The sequence below is a fragment of the Saccopteryx leptura genome, chromosome 7 (assembly GCF_036850995.1).
Source record: "Saccopteryx leptura isolate mSacLep1 chromosome 7, mSacLep1_pri_phased_curated, whole genome shotgun sequence".
Classification (NCBI taxonomy): domain Eukaryota; kingdom Metazoa; phylum Chordata; class Mammalia; order Chiroptera; family Emballonuridae; genus Saccopteryx; species Saccopteryx leptura.
Genome location: NC_089509.1, coordinates 53,220,441 through 53,232,491, shown reverse-complemented (window position 1 = coordinate 53,232,491; position 12,051 = coordinate 53,220,441). Strand labels below are relative to the sequence as shown.

The following is a 12,051-nucleotide window of genomic DNA, read 5'->3' as shown; positions in this document are numbered from 1 at the left end:
ATTTCTGTGTTCATATGTGTAGGTTTAGCCTAGCTATAATACTTGTACATAATTTTGTATATTTTCCCCAAGACATTATAGCTTATGTATTTTAATTTTTATTGTTATCATCATATTTACTTTTAATGGCTGTATATTATCCTCAAATGTATGGACCTAAGAGTATTATTGAACATTTGAGTTACTTCTGATTTTTTATTACACATATAACATCCATTAATATCTTTAAACAGACAATCTTTCTTATATTTTGTACTATTTCCTTAAGATACATTCCCAAAGGAAATACTAATGAATCAGACAGTATGAATATTTTTATAGTTTTTCTTTCCTATATATCACTAAATTGCTTTTTTAAAGGGCTGTGCCAATTTTAATTGTGATGAACAATTTCTGAAAGCTCCAGATTCACTACATCTTTTCCAGTGTGTAACATGATTATTTTTAATACTGTCATTTAGTAGATGAATAACAAGTCCTTATATTGTTCATATTATTTTTTTAGACCAGAGAATAGGAATGGAGAATGTCTGAAAGAAACAATTTGACAAAAGTTCATACTTTAGTGGCTATCGTTGTGGTCAACATGGTTAAGTAGATGCTGGAAGATCACCAAATTGAGTTCACAATAAATTGCATATACACAAAGCATCCTGACAGATAAGTATAAACCTGGGCAGAAGTCTCTAGGGAAATGTCACAAATCCAAGCCTGATCCAGCCTTACCGGTACAACTCAGCACTATTAATCATGCAAATGAAGACAAGAAAAGCAAGATACTCAAATGTGAAAATAAACAAATATACACACCATTTCAAAGTAATCCAGCAACTCTTACTATTTCTAGGTCCCTCAGACTCTTACACACATGAAACAATGTGTACAAGAATACTCACCACATTAGTTGTATTAGCCAAAAGAATTGAAAAAGTATATAACTGTTCATCAAAAGGGGGCTGTCAAATAATAACTTAGGGTACTTTCAACAAATGTAATACCACGAAGTTGTAAAAATGAATGAGGACAATCTTTCTGTATCAATTTTGACAGTCTTCCAAGATTGTTGAGTTTTAAAAGGAGTAAGAAAAGAAAAGCATGTATATAAAATGTTACTATTTGTATAAAAACTGGAGAAAAAAAGTTTGAAAGTTTACTGCTTTGACTAGCTGCCAGATTGCACATCCCCAAGAGGTACAAGTAGGTAATGTCTTTTCCAGGGAACCAATGATCAACCAATTTTCTTTGTCCTCTTCTGCTCTTTTCCAATAATTGCATTATTTGTTCAAGTATAATTCATGAAAGCATCAAAATCATCCTGTACAGAGCTTAGCCAATATGCCAAAGTAAACTGCTCTCAGAAATGTGTTATAGTAACAGTATATATATGCATTTAGGAAAATCCTACCCATTCTATATCCAGATTACTCTGTTCTTTGGAAGGAGTTTTTAAGCTGTAAGTATGAACCAAGAGGAAAAAAATATTCAAAACACTCAGCTATATTTGCGTTCTGATTTATATAAAAAATCATGATTTTCTGCTTTATTATAGTCAAATTTAACAGAATCTTAACTATGTTTAATAAATAACTAGGCCAGACTACAGTTTATCTTCTTAAGATATAACAGCTCATGTTATCTCAATTTCATCTTGAACTAATTAAAATTAGCAGGGTAACTATGAGATACTGACATAAATCAATATATGTAATTATTTTTATTATTTTTCTAACCTACAATGCCAATAATAATCCTTTAGTTGAACCATAAAATTGCAAATACATTTTAAATTCTATCACATTGAGATGAAGATTTAAAAAGCAAACTCCAAAATGACTCCTGAAAAATATTCCAAGTAGGAAACTGGACAATTTTGCTTGACATATAGTATCTTATCATGGAAAAAGGAATATTGTATAATTAGCTCCTCTTCTTCCAAAATTAAGTGTATCAGTCCAATACAGTTGTCTGTGTGCCAAAGGCACTATCATGTCTCCAATTATTCTTCTGTTTGCTTTATATAGAATTTTATATGACTAGTAGTTCCTGTTCCTAACAAAACCTATTTTATATACTTAAAAAATAAAATCTCCATAATGCCACTATCTCCCCCAAAATGTTAATATTTTATCAAAGCCTTTTGTATATGCGAATGTAAGTTCTCCCTTCATATTAAATCTTGTGTTCTACTTTATTCACTATTATTTCATCAGCAGTTTCCAGTGTTATTACCAATCTTTCCAAATCACGGTTTTATGATATATATCATAATGTAATTATTTCCATATTATTGCCAAATAGATTATTTTTACTATCAAACTACTATGAGTGACATTTTAATAAAAATGAGTGCCTCTTTGATTAATTATATGGCATCAACTTCTACAATGAGGACTACTGAAACAAAGGGAGCATTTCTAAAGCTTTTGATACAGTGGATATATACTGTTTTCACCTGTCCAGTATCCATTTTCCCTTCTGCTAACAGTCCCTCTGATTTTCCTTTGACTATGATCTTGGTAGGAGGGGAGGTAAAGGTACCCCAGCAATCCACTCCCTGAAAGCAGAAGCATGAAGCTGTCTAGGTCAGTCATACTTTTCATTCTAGAAATTTGGGTCTGGAACAAACTGATGCATGGACAGAAAAGGATCGATGCTGATTCATCCCAGTGATAGTTCTCGGCAACGACTTCATCAGTACCTCCCATGATCTCTGCAGCTATCCTGTTTCCTCTCCTTTTCTTTTGATTCTGTAAGCTGCAAATGCCTTCCTTTTTGTTGTGGGTCTTATTTTTTAAGATAGTGATAGTTAATTTCTGTAGTGTGCAACAGAAGAATTCTGTCAACACCAATGAATAGCCATACCAGAAGCTTAGAAGAATCTGCAGTCCATGCCATCTTCATCACCTCCATCAGTTTTGTAAATGAATCAACCCTTCCTTATAATCTTTACTAATAGTTATTTAAAAAATCTTCCTTGCTCTTTATTATTAATTTAAAATTTTAGATGCTTTGGACTTACACAGTTCTGGTTATTATAGATTATCCGTTTATTTGTCTATTTTTTCTGTTGGTATACTTATAACTTTCTAGTAGCTAAATAATGTGTATGGCATCTCAATTATGTTCAAGGAACTAGGGATAAAATGATAAATATTGGTTTCTCTCTTCAAGAAGCTTCAGTCCAGTGGAAAGATGAAAACATATCACAGTATCTTGAGATAAATCCTAAATAGGAGGAAACACTGAAAGGTTTTTGTAAGGGAGAGTAATAAACTAACTTTTAATTTCTGTTGAAATTATTTCCACAATTTACTTTTGGAATTTTTTACTTTAGATTGTTAGTTTTATGTAAATTTTTTATATTTGTTCCAATATGTTTGTGTTTATATAGTCTCTGTTTACTTCTAACTTGATTTAGAGTTTCTTGTGTCAATTCTTTGCTTCATCTGACATTTTTTTGGGGAAAGCAACATGAGATAGAGTGTGCACATTTTTCACAAATAATTACTGAATTTTCCCAGAACCATGTATCATTTTTAAATAATTCTCCCACAGATTTGTGATTATTGTATATTAAGCTTTATTTTCAAATATCTTAAGAGTTTACATCTGAGGGTTTTTTTTTTACTTTCTTCTGCGTTTGTCTGCATGTTAACATACTCTATTAATTAATACCATTTGTAATATTTTTAAACAGTTGACAATGCAACTCTCTCTCAATATTTTCTTTATTTAAACAAATTTTTCTCATAACCCATTAGCTATTCCATATGAACTCCAGAATCTCTAAATTTTACAACAGTCTCTTTGGAATTTAACTTAGATTATCTATATGTATGTATGTGTGTATATACATATACATACACATTCAGTGTTTCTGTTTTGGAAATTTCTCTACCTTTTCATATTTATTGCAAATACCTTTTAGTAAAGGTCTGAGTAATCTCCTCTGACTCTTGGCTTTCTATGACAAAAATTAAGAAGAAAATTTTAGGCATCATTAAAATAACTCTAACATTTAAAATATAAAGTTGAAATATATAATGTACTTATATATGTATTTTAATATTATATATATGTATATATATATATACAACCATTAGAGAAAGAAAACCACACATACACAGAGAATAAACCAACAAAGAAGGGAAAAAATGACTATTTTTAACTGCCTTCAAGATATTTCAGGATCAGCCTGATCAGGCAGTGGTGCAGTGGATGGAGCATCGGACTAGGACACGATGGACCCAGTTCAAGACCCTGAGGTCAGCGGCTTGAGCATGGGCTCATCTGGTTTGAGCAAGGCTCACCAGCTTGAGCCAAAGCCAGTGGCTAGAGCAAGGGTCACTCAGTGTGCTGTAGTCCCCTCCCCCCAGTCAAGACACGTATGAGAAAGCAATTAATGAACAACCAAGGTGCCACACGAAGAATTGATGCTTCTCATCTCTCTCCCTTCCTGTCTGTCCCTCTCTCTGACTCTCTCTGTCAAAAAGAAAAAAGAAAGATATTTCAGGATCAGCCTATTTTGTATTTTAGTCAGCAAGATTAGAAACTGAAGATTATCTTTTACCTCTTTGAATAAAGGGAACTAGGCCAAAATTATCACTAAAAAAACCTGTATCATTGCATCTAGTATTTGTTGGTTGTTGCTTATTATAAATATAACAGCTCTACTGTGTGAAATTACAATAGATAGCTGTGTTCACTCAGAGAAGTTAGCATGTATTACTTATATTCAAATCATCCAACTCCTCAAAAATTGGAATTCAAGAAACCAGAGAAGCTATCATCATTCTATAGACATACGGTGGGACCTCGCCAGCACTCTGACTGGCACAGACAGATGCACAATGAAGACATCTATTAGTTCATATGGCCTATTCAAGAAGCCATAGTGAGTCTGTGCACACTTATTACAATTCTTCTTGCCTAGTAGCATTTAAATTTACAATTAATTGTATATGACCAACCTCTACCTCTGGCAATTCTTTGATCTCCAGGGCCATGGGGAAATCACCCATAAATTTTGTTGTTCGGTGAGGAACTAATTCAGTTCTGATGTTATCTATATATGTTATGAATAATTTCATAGTCAAAAACCAAAAAATATGCTAATTGCAATAACTAATAACCAAGTGCTGCTTATCAGTTATAAACAATCACTTTGATTGCAAATTTACATTTTAGGACAATGAAGTGTCCCTACAAACCACTGTGGGGTTGTTTTCTGATGGAATTGAGCAAAAGTTATTTTGTTTTGTTTTGTTTCCTTGAGCAATAAGAGAAAGGTTGTAATTCTTTAAAATCCTTTCCCTATCCATGCAGTTTCCGTCTCCCTGCAAATTTTTTGTTTGGTTTTGGTTTCGCTTTAAGCTAACTTAAAGCTATAGCTCTTAAGTTTTTTAAGCTATTTCTCCTTACTTTGGAACATATGAGAATATAAAAAGCTTACAAAGAATTTGGGTATTTCCTGGTGTCCTTGAAACTAACCTATTAATCACTTTAAAGCCCATATACCTCTGGAAATCAGAAATGTTTTAGCGATACTAGCAAATATGTAAGAGAAATTCTGTATACGTTGTAACTGAATTCAATTCAAATAATTTAAATAAAAATTACCTCTAGCCTTATAAATCTTAAATGTCATCTCTAAATGCATCCAAATGTATTATTTTCTTGATTTCAACATATTAATACAATGTAATATTATGTCAGATATTATAATAGGTCCATGTAAAAATTGGTAGATACAGTCATTTCTTCTTACATTATTACTTTACGAAATGCATAACTGTTTCATGGGCAACTGGCTGGAATTAACTTACACACTAGTAGATAGCAAACACAGTTTCTAGACCTGGTTCTCCTGTCCCCTGACTTTGGATTATTAATATCAACTGCCTCAAATAAGATTCTTCCTTTTACAAAGAGGAGGTTAGACAAATGACAAGGGTTCTTCCCAGCTCCAAATATCTGATTCTATTTTGCTCTCATCTAAGAGTTTCATAATCAGCCAGAATTGACTTTGTTTACTAGATATGGCAACAATTGGTTTATTTGCTTTTCAAAAACCCTGTTCTAAAGTTTTGCATTTGGGGAGGAGAAGAGAAAATTCAGGCAGAAAAGGGTTAAGGCTTAAGTGGGTGGTATAGGCATTCTTGAATCTGGGTAAGTAAATACTAAGATGGCATTGTCAGAAGACTTGCCCATCTACTAAAACTGAATTGTAATGCAGAAATCATAAAGATTTTTCTGAAATAATGGAAATCTATTCAGAAATGATTGTAAGTATTATGTGCCCTGCACTAATGTCTTCTCATAAGAGAACTTGTGAATAAGTTGCCATTAATCCATTGTGTGGTATGGCTTCTTGGGGGGTGGACTTCAGCTTCCCTCAAATCTGAAAATATACTTCACAGACCAATTTCTGAAAGTCAAGCTAGTTTACACACATGGGGGTAAAAAATAGCAATTCTTTTGAGATGTAAGCTAAAGACTCTAAAGAAAATAATGAAATGGAAAGCACAGAAAATGAAACTAGAATTGCACACTGTTTTATGCATAAGAGCATAAAAAAACCTGCAAATGTATCCCAAGATTTTATCCACCATTGGACGGACTGGATAACCAAGTTGCTTTTTAATTAAAGGCAAACATTTTGAAATTGTGGGACTGTTTTGGCATTTTTTTAATATAATTTTATTTTTTTAATGGGGCGACATCAATAAATCAGGATACATATATTCAAAGATAACAAGTCCAGGTTATCTTGTCGTTCAATTATGTTGCATACCCATCACCCAAAGTCAGATTGTCCTCTGTCACCTTCTATCTAGTTTTCTTTGTGCCCCTTTCCCACCCCCTTTCCCTCTCCCTCTCCCCCTCCCCCCCCCCAACCACCACACTCTTATCAATGTCTCTTAGTTTCACTTTTATGTCCCACCTACGTATGGAATAATGCAGTTCCTGGTTTTTTCTGATTTACTTATTTGCTTCGTATCATGTTATCAAGATCCCACCATTTTGCTGTAAATGATCCGATGTCATCATTTCTTATGGCTGAGTAGTATTCCATAGTGTATATGTGCCACATCTTCTTTATCCAGTCATCTATTGATGGACTTTTTGGTTGTTTCCATGTCCTGGCCACTGTGAACAATGCTGCAATAAACATGGGGCTGCATGTGTCTTTACGTATCAATGTTTCTGAGTTTTTGGCATTTTTGATTAGAAGATTGTATCAGGAAAACTTTGACCTCAGACCCTGGAGTTTGCACTCAGCTTTCACAGAGGTACATGGCTATGTCACTCGGACCAAGGGGAAGGACAGATGTTTCTCACTGGAAGTATATGTTTAGATCTTTCCTTACTACTTGCAATTCACTCCTCCCCTTTAAATGAAGTTACATAGATTTATCCTTAGATGGACATAAATGCCTTTTAAAATGCTGTTAATTTGAAACAAATATATTGATGTATAAATGTTTCCCACTTTGATTCCTCTGAGAAATATCATGATTTGATTTTAAAGATTGTTTAAAAGGTAATATCCTGTCATTTCATTGCATAATCATCTTTGAATCCCTCTCTGGCCTTTAGCCCTCATCATAGGCAGTGTTGTTGTTCTGATCTGTAGCTTCAGGACTAACATATATTAGATTATTACCATGATTACTTTCCATTCTTAGATTGAATATATTTGTGTGAGTATGGATAGGTGGGTATTAATTACAGAGAAAATAATATGTAAAGTGACCATGAGGTGTGGGAAGTAGAAAAAATAGGTTAGTAGGAGATAAATATTCTGTAAATTCTTTACTTGTTGTGCTTTTTGTTCATTATATTTTACCCCAATAAAATATAAGCTTCATGAGGGCAGTGGTCTTTGTCTGATTGACTCCCTGATATAGGTATAGTGAGTCAATGCAACTAAAATAGCCACTTGCACATAGTAGGAACACAGTGCAATTTGTTCAATTTTACTTGAATAAACCATAATTATTTATTAGTAGATTACTTAAGAAGATGAGAACTTTTCCTTATAAAATACATTCATCATTCAGAATGGTTTGAAAAATTCGTTTCAAATGTAGGGTGGTTTTATATTCCTTCTGAGAGCCTTTCACGTGTGTGTGTGTGTGTGTGTGTGTGTGTGTGTGTGTGTGTTGAGAGAGAGAAAAGAGGGGAGGGAGAGAAAAAAGGGGGGAGGGAAAGAAAGAAAGGGGCAGGGAGAAAGGGAAAGAGGTAGGAAATATAAATAAATTTCAGACTTATTGAACTGATTCAAGTTTTTAATTCTCCTAAATATGTTAGTTTTCACACACACACACATACACACACAAAAAAAAATCATCATTAATTAAAGGAAAACAAATTACTACTAAGTAAGATGAAATAAACCTCTCTTACCTAACAATATAGAAAGTTTGACCATAACTACCTGACAAATAAATAAATGTTTTATTTAATAAGATCACAGTATTTATTGCATTGCTATTCACAGTAAATGTGATATTTTTACAAAAGTTATGCAGTATTGAAATTAAAATCTGGTATAGGTCAAAAAGTGAATTTAGTGGCCTAGAGTCTTGACAAGTTGACATTTACTTGAGTTACTAAAATCCATCTAGAAAATATGGCAGTTTGAGCTCATGGGCTGCCCTGCAGCAAAACAAGTCAAAACTGAAGTGAATTTGCAGAACTGGCAGAACTTGAATTGCTTTCATAAACCAAGTGGCTAGCACTATTACTACCCTAAGCCTGTGCCCAGCTCACGCACACACACACACTGCATTTTTTTTCTGCTTTCAAACCTACTACTGCTTTCAAACTTACTACTCTATCCTAATATTTACGGTCATTGACACATTTCTCTGCCCTTGATTACATTTTGTCCTGGTGGTTTTAAACATGTATTTAATAATCTGAGAAAATATTTCCCAAAGTAAAAGTCCCCTCTCCAAAAGAGATTTAAAAGAAAGAAAAGGAAAAAAAACAAACCCAACCATCTATAAATGAGTAAAAAGGCTCTGTTTAAAGACTTGTGGCTTACCTCAATACAGAATGCAGTGGATTTACAAGATGTTACTTGATAGCATTATGAAAAAAACCACATTCTTAGCCAAGTGGTTAAAATTTTCCTTAGAAGTTCCACTTTTATTATTGACTGTTACTGGTAACTTGGTTTTAATTTAAGCTTATTTTAAAAATTATTAGTTAATAATGCATAACACACTTTAATCTCATATCAACCCATTAGGGAAAGCAGTTTTCTACCATCTCATAGCACTGCATAGTGGAACACAAGACTAAAATCAACTGCTTAATGTGTTTAATAATCTTAATAAAGTCCTGACAGTTACAATAACTAAACTATTGAAACATTAAAATAATTACCTGGCAGCAGATTTATTTTGTATGGGAATGTATCAAACACCACTCAAGCTATGTTTTAATTATATCAGAAAACTAGACTTTTAAACCAGATGAGATTATCACTATATATACATATATATATATATATTTACTACCAATTTTTCTACTAACCCAAATGCAATGTACGAGTGTTCAACTAAAATAGTGCTGAAAATTCCACTTACAGTTCATGAAGTACTGTAAGAGATGAAATAAAATGTGCAACTATCTTCAGACACAAAACTCACAACGTTGCTAGTTTACCAATAAGTTATTCATCCGCTTCTGAATAATTTACATTACTAAACCAGGAGAAAAATGGAAACTTTACAATCTAAAAAACAAAACATAACAAAAAAACTGGCTGCAAAGGCTGATGTTTTGGACAGCTCCCTTTTGATTTTCCCTAGTTATTTCTATTACGTGTCTTTCATTTTTTCGGCTTTAACCAAATCAGAAATGAGCTAACCAAAGTGTTGTCTGTGGTTTGGGTTTGGGTTTGGGTTTGGGTTTGAATTTCCTTGTGTTGTGTTTTGGGGCAAAGATTCCTCCTGTGGGAGAAATTAAGAAGCTACATAGCAAGAAAGTGCTCCCTGTACTGAGCCCATTTTTATTTTCCCAAAGATTCTAGCTGCAAGCAGGGAGCTGCCCTCTCCACTCCATGCCCCACTGCGGCCCCACCGCCTCTGTCAAAGACCAGAGCCTCTCTCCCTTCGAGCCAGGGTGGGGGCAGTTCCTTAGTGCCTAGGTAGTTCAAGAACTTTCCCAAACACAGACTCCTAAGTAGACAATGGCCACAAATAAAACAATCGCCAAGAGTTAAGTTTGTGCATCCTGAAGAGAAATTGAGAAACCACTGCACTGAAATACGGATATTCGGGCATAGCCCGGCCTCACCATCCATTTGTAGCAGCGCATAAAAATCTGCCTTTTGCAGAACGGTAGAACTCCCCATGGCTTACAAAATAAAATAATTTAATATAAAATAAAGACAGTGTAGGCACCGGAGGAAGGTAGTGCGACAACCTGATTACTCTTGGTGGTAACGTGCTCTAGGTCTGGCTGTCCAGACCCCCTCCGGCCGGAACTTTTCTCGGAGGGCGGAGACGCGCGGGGCGTCCCGCGGCACGGCAGGCCAGATCCCGATCGCCGGGAAGTGGCTCCACCTGGACGCGCACGCAAGCCCCGCCCGTCTTCGCAGACACCGGTACCCACTCCCGCACGGGTCAGGAGTAGCGTCAGCCACCCCTCAAAGCGGTACTCTCTCCATCTCTTCATTCGCTCTCCCGAAAAGTGTAGTGAGCTTTCTAAAAGGGACGTCAGACGCACAAAAAGTCGTCACTCCCCAAGCTTAGTTCCACTCCCTTCTTCATCCCTTTTTTTTTCCAGCGAGGCGGTCCAAGCGGTACTTTCCCTTCCCTTGTTCTCCCTGCCAAAGTCCCCAGCGCAAAGTGGGACTTTGGGGAGCCTCGGCGAACGCGCCTGTCGCCTGGCGCGCTGGATCCACAGCTCCTTGTTTTCATTAAGGCAGTAAAGTTCAATTTGCCCGGCTCGTTAAGAGCCACCGCGGATTTCCCCGTGCGTTGCGTGCGCTCTCCCTCCCGCTGAGCCGAGAGCCTGTTATTCACTCCATCCCAGCCCGGATCCCTGAAGGACGTCGGTTCAGGCGAGAGGGAACCCACTGCGCTCCCTGCAAAGTGCCCCAAACCGCGCGCCCACACACGCATGTACACACACAATGCCAACCCCACGCTACCAAAGTCTGTCAGTGATTAAGAAAGAACGCACGAACAGGAGTGGCACCGGCGCGGACAGCAGTGTAGCCGTGCGTCCGGACTCGCTGCCCGGGTCCCAAATACTGTACCTTTGTCAGGATGCTCCGGGCACAACGAGCCTCCTAACCCGCAAAGGTAAAACCCGTGGTCCCGGGGGCTGCACGGGCGCTGCCGGGCCGGACCTTACCCGCGGGGCGCGTGGTCTCCCGCCGCTCGGCTGGCCCGCGGGCCACAGGGACGCTGCAGCTGGGGTCCCGGAGATGCTGCTGCTCCGTTACCGCTGCCTGGATGCCCGGAGCCAGCATCACTTCTCCGCCGCCTCCGCCTCCTCGTGCTCTGTTCTCTCGGCCGCCCCTCCCCGGCAGCCGCCTGCAAGACCGGCAGCGCGGGCGGCGCGGCGGGGTGGGCAGCGGCGGTGACGGCGCCCGCGCGAGCTCGCCCAGCCGCACCAGCCGGAGCAGCCGCGGCCGCAGCCAGAGCCCCGAGCCCTGCTGCGCTTCCCCGGCAAAGGCTCCGGCCTCGGCGACTGACAACGCCCGGCAGCCAATCGCCGCCTCGCGCCGCGCGGCGGGGGGAGACCAATCAGAGCGGAAGGCCCAAGGTTTTCCTCCGCCTTCGCGCGGCAGGCTTGTTTCCGGGAGAGGCGGCGACGCTGCTGGGGTTCGGTCTGGGGGAGGCGCGGGAGGAGCGTGGGGCGAGGGACCGTTGGTTCCGGAGCCGTAAGTGCTGCGAGGCGGCCCAGGGGCCCCCAGAGCGGGCCTCGGGCGTTTTCAAGTTGCCGGGAGCCCGCGGCTTGGCCCGAAAGGGCGCCGTGCGGTGACGGCCCCCGGAGCTCGGCCCGGCAGCTCAGCGTCTGGGCATC

The 12,051-nt window shown here is 38.2% G+C and overlaps 1 long non-coding RNA gene across 1 annotated transcript in view; it reads right to left on the bottom strand.

The window, feature by feature from the left end:
- The window catches only part of LOC136378656 (uncharacterized), a 548,249-nt gene extending 536,583 nt beyond the window's left edge, over nucleotides 1-11,666 (bottom strand). The window contains exon 1 of the long non-coding RNA XR_010746631.1: nucleotides 11,377-11,666. This is a non-coding gene — a long non-coding RNA (uncharacterized lncRNA). The remainder of the gene's footprint in view (nucleotides 1-11,376) is intronic.
- Between the last annotated feature and the right edge of the window lie 385 nt (nucleotides 11,667-12,051).